We start from the raw sequence: 9,438 nt of genomic DNA, 5'->3' as shown, positions 1-9,438 counted from the left end.
GAGCTTAGGGCTCTTACAGTGGATCCGCCCATACACTGTGTTCCACAAAGACAAGGTGCAGTTGTGACCAGACCTGGCTTTCCTCCCTAAGGTGCTTTCAGCCTTTCATGTTAACCAGGACATCTTTCTCCCAGTCTTCTTCTCAAAGCCACACTCAACGCGACGGGAGCAACAACTGCACTCCCTGGACGTACATAGAGCGCTTGCATTTTATATTGAGCAGACAAAACCGTTTCGTAAAATGCCCCAACTCTTTGTCCGCGGTAGCAGACTGAATGAAAGGCCTACCTGTTTCCTTTCATCTCAGAGGATCTCATCTTGGGTGATGGCGTGCATCCGCATTTGTTATGATTTGGCTCATATTTCCCCAAGCCACATCACTGCGCATTCTACCAGAGCTCAGGCTTCATCTGCCGCCTTCCTGGCTCGCGTACCTATCCAGGAGATATGTCGCGCAGCTACCTGGTCCTCGGTCCATACCTTTGCTTCGCATTATGCTCTGGTTCAACAGTCAAGAGATGATGCAGCCTTTGGCTCAGCAGTTTTGCATTCTGCCACATCTCACTCCGACCGCACCGCCTAGGTAAGGCTTGGGAATCACCTAACTGGAATGGATATGACCAAACACTCAAAGAAGAAAAGATGGTTACTCACCTTTGTACACCTTGAACAACTGTTGTTCTTCGAGATGTGTTGCTCATATCCATTCCAAATCCGCCCTCCTTCCCCACTGTCGGAGTAGCCGGCAAGAAGGAACTGAGGGGCAGTTGGGTCGGCAGGGGTATATATCCGGCACCATGGTGGCGCCACTCCAGGGGGCGCCCAGCCGACCCACCGAGTGTTGCTAGGGTGAAAAATCTTCCGATGAACGTGCACGTGGCGCGCACACACCTAACTGGAATGGATATGAGCAACACATCTTGAAGAACAACAGTTACAAAGATGAGTAACCGTCTTTTCCAGTCCCGCTCTTGAGCAGAAGTGTGGGCACTTGGCATTCTGGGTTGTCACGAAGAGATCTATATTTGGAAACCCACAGTGTCTGAACATGCTCTGTAGTACACTGTGTTAGTATATAGGCTTGTTTGTTAGCCTGAAAGAGAATTTTGGGTTTGACTTTTTGATACTCTTATATCTTGTATGAATGTGTGTGCACACAGGACAAAGACACTGTGTGTGTTGCTTCTGCCTGGCCAAATAGGTTTGTTAGTATAATGGGAACAGACAAGAACAGTTAAGTGTTACAGAGTATGGTGGGAGTGTAGTCCTGAACCTACCAATCTGGATTCCACCACGACGTGAGGGTCCCTGTTTTCCCATTACCCGCCCGCTTCTCATACCATGACTGTGGTGTACGCCCATATACTGGTGATGTCCAGCCCCCTACTATATCTTGACCCCACCCAAGGCGTACACCCCGCATTGGGGACATTACCGGCTGTATGTAATTATATGCTGAACCATAACAATTGCAGCGTCCCATACTCTGTATATGTTTCCCCCGATGACCAAATGACTGACCATCAAATCTCTTTTGTATCACTTTATTTAATATTTTCTAATAAACTTTTATATATGAGCATACAGAGGAAGGCTGCCTGGCTCTTCTCTCAAGTGAAGGTCAAGCAACCAGTTAGGAGGGGTTGGGGGGGGGGAAGCATAAGAAACACTAAAAGCCAAAGAAAAGCCTGGCCTTGGCCAGAACACAGTCTTACTCCTTACCCCTCCCATAGGATACAAAAGAGGTGGGACGAAGACCCCAGACTCACGACCCCCCAAAATGGAACATGACCATAAGTTGTAAGGGGTGGGATAGGACATGCATTGCAGGTATATTTGGGCCTACTTAGGAGGAGGAGGTGGGAATGGGGAACGGGGACACAGGCAAGGTTCTGAGGCATCAGAGCTGGGAAGGATGACACTGGGTAAACACTTCGTGGCATCAAAGCTCGGAACAGAACACTGGGAAACAGACTCTGCCAGCACGTAGAGCTATGGATATGCTTGCTTGGAACTAACACTAATAAACATTGCAACGCCTTCACTTTGTAATTCTTGTACCAGCTAACTACGAAGGCTGCCTTTTTAGTGGCCGTTACCTCAGCCAGGATAAGAGAGATTCAGCCACACATGGCAGGGCCTCCTGACTTGGTATTCCACAAGGACAAAGTGACTGTGAGGCCTGGTCTACACTACAGCATTAGGACGACTTAAGGCAGCTTATGTCAACCTAATTATGTCACCGTGCACACTACAGCCTTGCTACAGCTGATGCAACTGCCCTACTACACCGACATAATAACTCCAGCTCCATGAGAGGTATAGGGTTTAAGTCTGTGAGTTACGATGACATAGTGTCTCTGTAGACACTGCATTACTTACATCTATTGGCTGTCATTCTTGCCAATTTCACAGCTCCAAAGTCAGCTCAGGCTGCTGCCTGATTTCCTTGCTTCCTGTGGGAAGCCCTGCTGCCTCCCGGGGTCCTGGCTCCCTCTTCCCAGCTAGGCTGTTGCCCAGGCTCCCGGCTCCAATCAGGGAACATGGCAACCAAACGAACTCCAGGGGCGGATCTCACCACTGGAAGTCCAGCTGCCTCCACCCCTCCCCCACCCCCCCCGGGCTCTCTGCTCCCTGCCAGAAGCCGGGCAGCTGTATTGGGCTTCTCGACTCCTCATTCCTTGCCGGGAACAGGGCAGCTGCATCGGACTCCAGGTGCGGATCTCCCCACCAGAAGCCCAGCTGCCCCACTGGGCTCTTGGCTCCCCACTCCCCACTGGTAGCATGGCTGTGCCCAGTGAGGAGCTTTGCCCCTGCAGTCTGGTCAGCTGCCGTGCTCCCGACGGACCTGAGAGCCATGGGGGGGGCAGCTGAACTCCTGGCAGGGAAATCCGCACCCAATGGGATTCCCCATTCCTGGCAGGGAGCTGGGAAGCCCACTGCCCTTTTTAACTCACTGGAAGTGCTCTTGGTGAGGACACGCACCACTAATAGAAGAAGGGCAGCATGTACATGAACCACCATAGTAATTACTGTGGTGGCTGTAAGTCGACCTAGCATACGTCGACTTAAGTTTTATAGTGTACTGTAAGGAGGCGCCCTGGCTCCCTGCCGCACCTGAGGGGGAAGAGCCAGAGCAGGCACCTCCCTGGGCGGAGCCAGTACCGCCTGTTCCCTCCCCCTGGAAGTCAAGGGGCAGGACAAGAAGTATAAAAGCCAGGTCCCAGAGCTCAGTTAAGCCCAGGATGCCGAAGAGCACAGACGTGGAGGCCCGAGCTCCCGCTCGGCCCAGCTTGCCCTGTGCTCACTATCCCGAGGAGCGCTGGCCGGACCTGCCTCGGGCCAAGTATCCAGAGGAGCGCTGGCCGGACCTACCTCGGGCCAAGTATCCAGAGGAGCGCTGGCCGGACCTACCTCGGGCCAAGTATCCAGAGGAGCGCTGGCCGGACCTGCCCCGTGCCGGGTATCCTGAGGACCCTCAGCCTGAACTACCCTGCGCCCGCTGGCCGGAGGAGCCGCCAGAGCCTGCTCTCCCCCAGTTCTCCGAGGAACCTATGGTCTGGGACCCACCGGACTACGCCGACGGAGGACAGGTACCAGGGGAGGGGGAAGTTGGAAGTAGCCCGGGGGCGGCTGACTACAGTCAGGCCGCAGAAGGCCCCGAGCCTATGGCCGTGTGTATCGGCCAGGATCCCCACTGACCACCCTGTCAGTGTGTTTCGGTTGGGAGCCCTACTGATCACCCTGTCAGTGTGTTTCGGTCCGGATCCCCACTGACCGCCTTAGCGGCGACCGCCGCTACCAGGGCCCCGGGCTGGAACGCAGAGGAGTGGGTGTGCCTGCGTTCCCCCTGCCACCCGTAACCGGGTGGCAGAATTCCCCCTTCACCCAGAACCCCTGAGCTGTGCTACAGTTTGTTTGTTGCCCCGCCCTGCCTAAGGGCCAGGGCCCATAGACCTCATTTGCTTGACCCTTGAGTACAGGACCGGCGTGGAACCCGTCCCGCTGCATGGAAGGAGGCGCCCTGGCTCCCTGCCGCACCTGAGGGGGACGAGGCCCGAACCGACCGGCTTACATGTACACGTGCCGGAAGACTTCACCCGAGGTTCCTACTAAGTGTTTTTTTCGGTCATTCATATTAATCAGCTGATTCACCTGCCTGACTTCTTTTTCCCCCTCCAGCCTCACACCCCCGAAGTGTAAGCCAAAACATCATACTCTGGTTATTGTCAGGTGTCCCTCTCCCATTATTTGGGCAGAAAGAAGCTGTTCAGGAAATCTAGACTGTTGTAAGCATTTGTTGACAAAATGGATCTTAGACTGTAGTAAAACATGATAAGAGCAGGCCTACTTAGACCTATCTGGACATATTCGTGCTCCCTCTACGAGAACTCAAGCTAACTCTGCTTCATCTTTCCATGGTATCCCACTCTAAGAGATTTGTAAAGTTGTTATCTAGAACTCAATTCACACCTTCACTCAGCACTCCTTAGTAGAGAGCTCCCAATCCAATGCTCAATTCAGCAAAGCTGACTTGCAGTCCTTATTTCAATAGATTCAGAGTACCCCCTACAGGGATATGAATTCACTGCTTGTTAGTTACCAGATGAGGAAGGAATATACATGGCCAAGAAAAGAAGAAAACAGTTACTTACCCTATTGTAAAGTTGAGGTTCTTCAACATGTATTGTCCACATGTACTCCATAACCTGCTCTCCTTCCCTGCTTTTGTGAAGTCCTTGACCATTGGGATTCTGCTCAGGTAAGGAATGGGAGAGCAGTTGCAGCCACCCTGTCCTTTATATCTCCTCTATGGATTACTAGAGGACATACAGGGCACAGGTGCAATTCCAAAATACACCACTACTCAGAAAGATTTGTCTTGAAGACATGGGGTCCGTGCGCTCTAGAAGTGGGATACATGTGGTCAACACATCTCAAAGAACCAGTTATTTTAAGGTAAGTAACTGTTCTTGCTGCTCATAACAAGTTGTTTAGATACATAAGACTGCTATTGCCTTCATTGGGGCCCAGATTTCACCACTGAAGTGACACTAATGAGGAAGGGGTACACTTTAGATTTAACTATTACAAATAAATATTTAAAAGTATTGTGTTACAATAGCATCCTACGACTCTAGCCAAGATTGAGCCTCATTGAGCTTAGTGCTGCACATCTGCATAGTAAGAGGAAATCCCTGGCCCGAAGAGTTTGCAATCCAAGCAGACAGACAAAAGGGTGGGAGAAAGGGAGGTGATCCCCATTTTGTAGATGGGTAACAGGGAGACAAAGTGACTTGTCCAAGGCCGCGCAGGAAATCTGGAACAGAGCTGGGAATCAAACCCAAGTCTCCAGCGTCTCAGTCCAGTGCCTTAACCACAAGTCTGTCCTCACAGTAGTACCCCAAAATCTCATTCCTTGTTAGGTGACATACAGAGAAAAAAACTGTTCCTGCCTCAGTAGCCAAGCTATTCATTTTTACTAGATATAAAATCCTGCTGCAAGCCATATCTATATCCAAGCTTTACACCTCAACATTTTTATAAAAACCAGATACTTCTCACTAATGCCAAAGCCAAACTATGCCCAGAAGTGGTGTGCCGAGTCTTCCTTTATTCACTGTTTCTTCTCCAATCCTCAGAGGTTAAGGAGCTTTTTCTCCCTCCTTCTTATAACAACCTTTTATGTACTAAAAACTATTATGTCCCCACTCAGTCTTCTCTTCTTCAAACTAAACAAACCCTATTTCAGGGGTCGGCAACCTTTCAGAAGTGATGTGCCAAGTCTTCATTTATTCACTCTAATTTAAAGTTTCGGGTACCAGTAATACATTTTAACGTTTTTAGAAGGTCTCTAAGTCTATAATATATAACAAAACTATTGTATGTAAAGAAAATAAGGTTTTAAAATGTTTAAGAGCTTCATTTAAAATTAAATTAAAATGCAGAGCCCCCCGGACTGGTGGCCAGGACCCTGGCAGTGTGAGTGCCACTGAAAATCAGCTCGCATGCTGCCTTTGGCACGCGTGCCATAGGTTGTCTACCCCTGCCCCAGACCCAAACGAGGCCCTTAACACAGCCGGTCCTTTCCGTTCCTCTCAGGCTACATTCGTGGCTTGTCATCCAACTCAGCAATCGAAATAAAACAGATTTACAAACTGATATTTGGGTCATGGAAAATTAGAACTCTTCTTGACAGTGACCAAATACCAGATTGTAGAACAGCCCTTTTGGCCAAAATACTGAAGAGGTATAAACAGACATCACTGCCCTCACTGAAACCAGACTCGCTGATGAGTCACACCTTGAGGAGGTGGGAGCAGGCTACACCTACCACTGGACTGACAAGACCAAGGATGAGCCAAGACCGTCAGTTCGCCATATGGTCTGACACTTCCAATCAGTTTCACTCACTCCCCAAAGGAGTTAATGACGGACTTTGGTGTTCCACATCAACTTGCCCAGAGACTAGTAGGCTACCATTACCAGTTCCCACATGACATCAACGATGCAGACAGATGAGGTGAAGGAGGCATTTTATGAAGATCTCAGCATTGTCGTCAGAGGACTGCAATACCAGGACAAACTCATTGCCCTTGGGGCATTTAATGCTTGTGTGACACATGGATTATGATACTAAGCAATCAAGACATTGGAAGGTCAAATTCCAATGGCTAGTTACTTCTCTCCAAAAGTACTGAGTTCAATCTCACTATTACGAACAGAGTCTTCCAACAGGCCAACTAATATAAGATAAATGGATGCATCCCAGGTCAAAACAGTGGCACATGCTGGACTATGTAATTGTATAGTCTAAAGATATTAAAGCTGTGCACAACATCTGCTCACTGAGAGGTGCCGAATGCTGGTGTCTGACCATTGGTTTGTGAGAAGCATTAGGTCACTGAACTTCTTACCAAAGCATGCCAGAAGACACCTCCAACCACCAAAGAAGAACAATGTGGCTGCCATGAAAGACTCTAACAACCAAGCAAAGTTGGACCCTTCTTTACATGAGGTTACTAAGGCCATCAAGCAGCAGCAGTCCGTAGGCAAGTCTCCAGGCCCTGATGGCATGCCAGCTAAAGTGTACAAATGTGGAGGTGCCTACCTGGTCAGGAAACTTAAACCAGCCTTTTCAAGACTAAGGGAACAGGGTACCATGCCCCAGGAGTATAAAGATGCTTCCTGTGGTTAGATGTTGATAGATGTTTGGCTGTGTGTGTGTGTGTGTGTTTCCTTTGTGTGTCCCCACAGCCCAGTGCAAACAGCTGGCATGTCAGACTTCGAGTGAACCAACTAATGACCACAAGATCCGTTAAGGGACAAAGGCACCCAGCCAGGTTTATTGTTGACAAAGCATGGTACTAGTTTCTGGCAGACTTTACTGGACCACTAATACACATATGCCCATAACAATGGACCAGCTCAGTGAATGGTAGGACTGTCCGTTCCTCCCTAAGGCCAGACAGACAAATATACTCCCTCTGATACACATCTTTATACCCTGATACAAACAAGTTTGTACTGCCTCTCTGCCGTAGTTACTGCCCCTTGACGTGGCTAGTTATTATTCATTATTTTGTACATGTTGTTTGATTAAAACATTTCTATTACATACTGTCATCCTGACCTTTTCTTTTATGAGGAGTCAGTGCGTTCCTATTATTTCGGGGGAATGTTTTTGTACCATCCTTGATATTGGGATGTTCTGGCGTTACCTGATATCGGGAAGTGTTTGCGTAAGCACTCTGTGACTAGCACTTTTTAGGAATATTTATTTCTGCAATATTAGCCCTGTTCTTGCTAAATTCTGTTAACAGGTGCTGCCTCATACCAAGCCTCTGATACAAGGGCTTATGTCTTAGGCTCTCTTCCTACTACATTTCCATAGTCCATTTATACTAAAAGAAAGGAAGCATATCTAGCCATGACAGCCATCGCCAAATCTCACTGCTGTTTATAGTGGGGAAGGTCTTTGCACAGGATGTCCTCAATATGCTTGTGTCTCAGCTAGTGGACTTGGTGTATCTAGAGTCAGTGTCGTTTTCATGCTGGCTATGGCACCATGGACATGATCTTTGCAGCCTGACAAATACAAGACAAGGCTTGTGAACAGATCAAGGACCTGTATATAGTGTCTGTTGACCTGACCAAGGCCTTCGACACAGTGAATCATGAGGGACTATGGAAACTCATTCACAAATTTGGCTGCCCAGAGAAGATGACTGCTGTCATCCACACATTTCACAATGGTATGATGGCCAGGGTGACAAAACGTGATGATTCATCAGAAGCCTTCCCTATCGCCAACAGCACCAAACAAGGATGTGTAATGGCTCCAGTTCTCTGTGCCATTGTCTTTTCAGCCACGCTCTTGTTCGCATTCCAGGATTTTGACAGAGGAGTAACCATCCAGTCTATTCAATGTATAGTGACTGAGGGCCCACACCAAAGTAATTGAGCAGCTATGAAGAGAGCCGTTTGCTGACAATTGCACTCTCATTGCACACACACTTGAGGACATTCCGTGGATCACTTTGCCTACGCCTCAAAATGTTGTGGTTTCATAATCAGCTTGCAAAAGACAGAGGTGCCATGGCAGCCAGCACCAGACTACCAGGGTAATGAGAACCATGATCCCATTGTCACAATTGACATCACATACCTCAACTCAGTCAGGAAATTCTGCTACTTGGGTAACACGCTTTTCAACACCCTCCTGTTGGATGCTGAAATTATTCAGGGCCTGGCAAGGTCAGCGTGGCATTTAGCAGGCTTACCCACTGGCTCTTGAGGAAGCTTGGAGTCTGCCCTCAGAACCAAAGTAAAAATGTACTGTGTTGTTGTACTCACCTCACTCCTCTATGGCTTTGAGACATGGATACTCTAACATCACCACCTCAAAACATGAAGACCTTCCACCTTTGCTGCCTAACATCAAGTGGCAGGACAGGATGCCCAACACCGAAGTCCTTGAAAGGTGTTAAATCCCTGGCACATGGTCCATATGGAAGTTTCCCATATACCAAAAGCGGTGCTCTACAGCCAACTGAGCATGCAAACCCACTCTAAGGCAATGTCTACACTACCGCAGCTTTTAGCGACAGCTGTGTAGCTACAGCTGTGTTGCTAAAAGGCCCACAGTGTAGCTGCTGTTTGTCAGCTCTCCTGCCATCAAAAAACTTCCACCTCCAATGAATAGTGTTAGCGTTGTCAGCAGGAGTGCTCCTGCCGACAAAAAGCTGTTCACACCAGCACTTGGCGGCAAAACTTGTCTTTTGGGAGATTAGGGGGGTTTAAAACACCTCTGAAAGACAAAAGGTTTGTCATTCAGTTGTCAGTGTAGACATAGCCTAAGTGTCAATCCATCCTTATATATAAAGACAGCCTGAAGGCAACCTCAAAGCATGCACAGTAGACATTAAAACCTGGGAA

The sequence above is a fragment of the Chelonoidis abingdonii genome, chromosome 2 (assembly GCF_003597395.2).
Source record: "Chelonoidis abingdonii isolate Lonesome George chromosome 2, CheloAbing_2.0, whole genome shotgun sequence".
Classification (NCBI taxonomy): Eukaryota; Metazoa; Chordata; order Testudines; family Testudinidae; genus Chelonoidis; species Chelonoidis abingdonii.
This window is presented reverse-complemented; position numbering follows the sequence as displayed.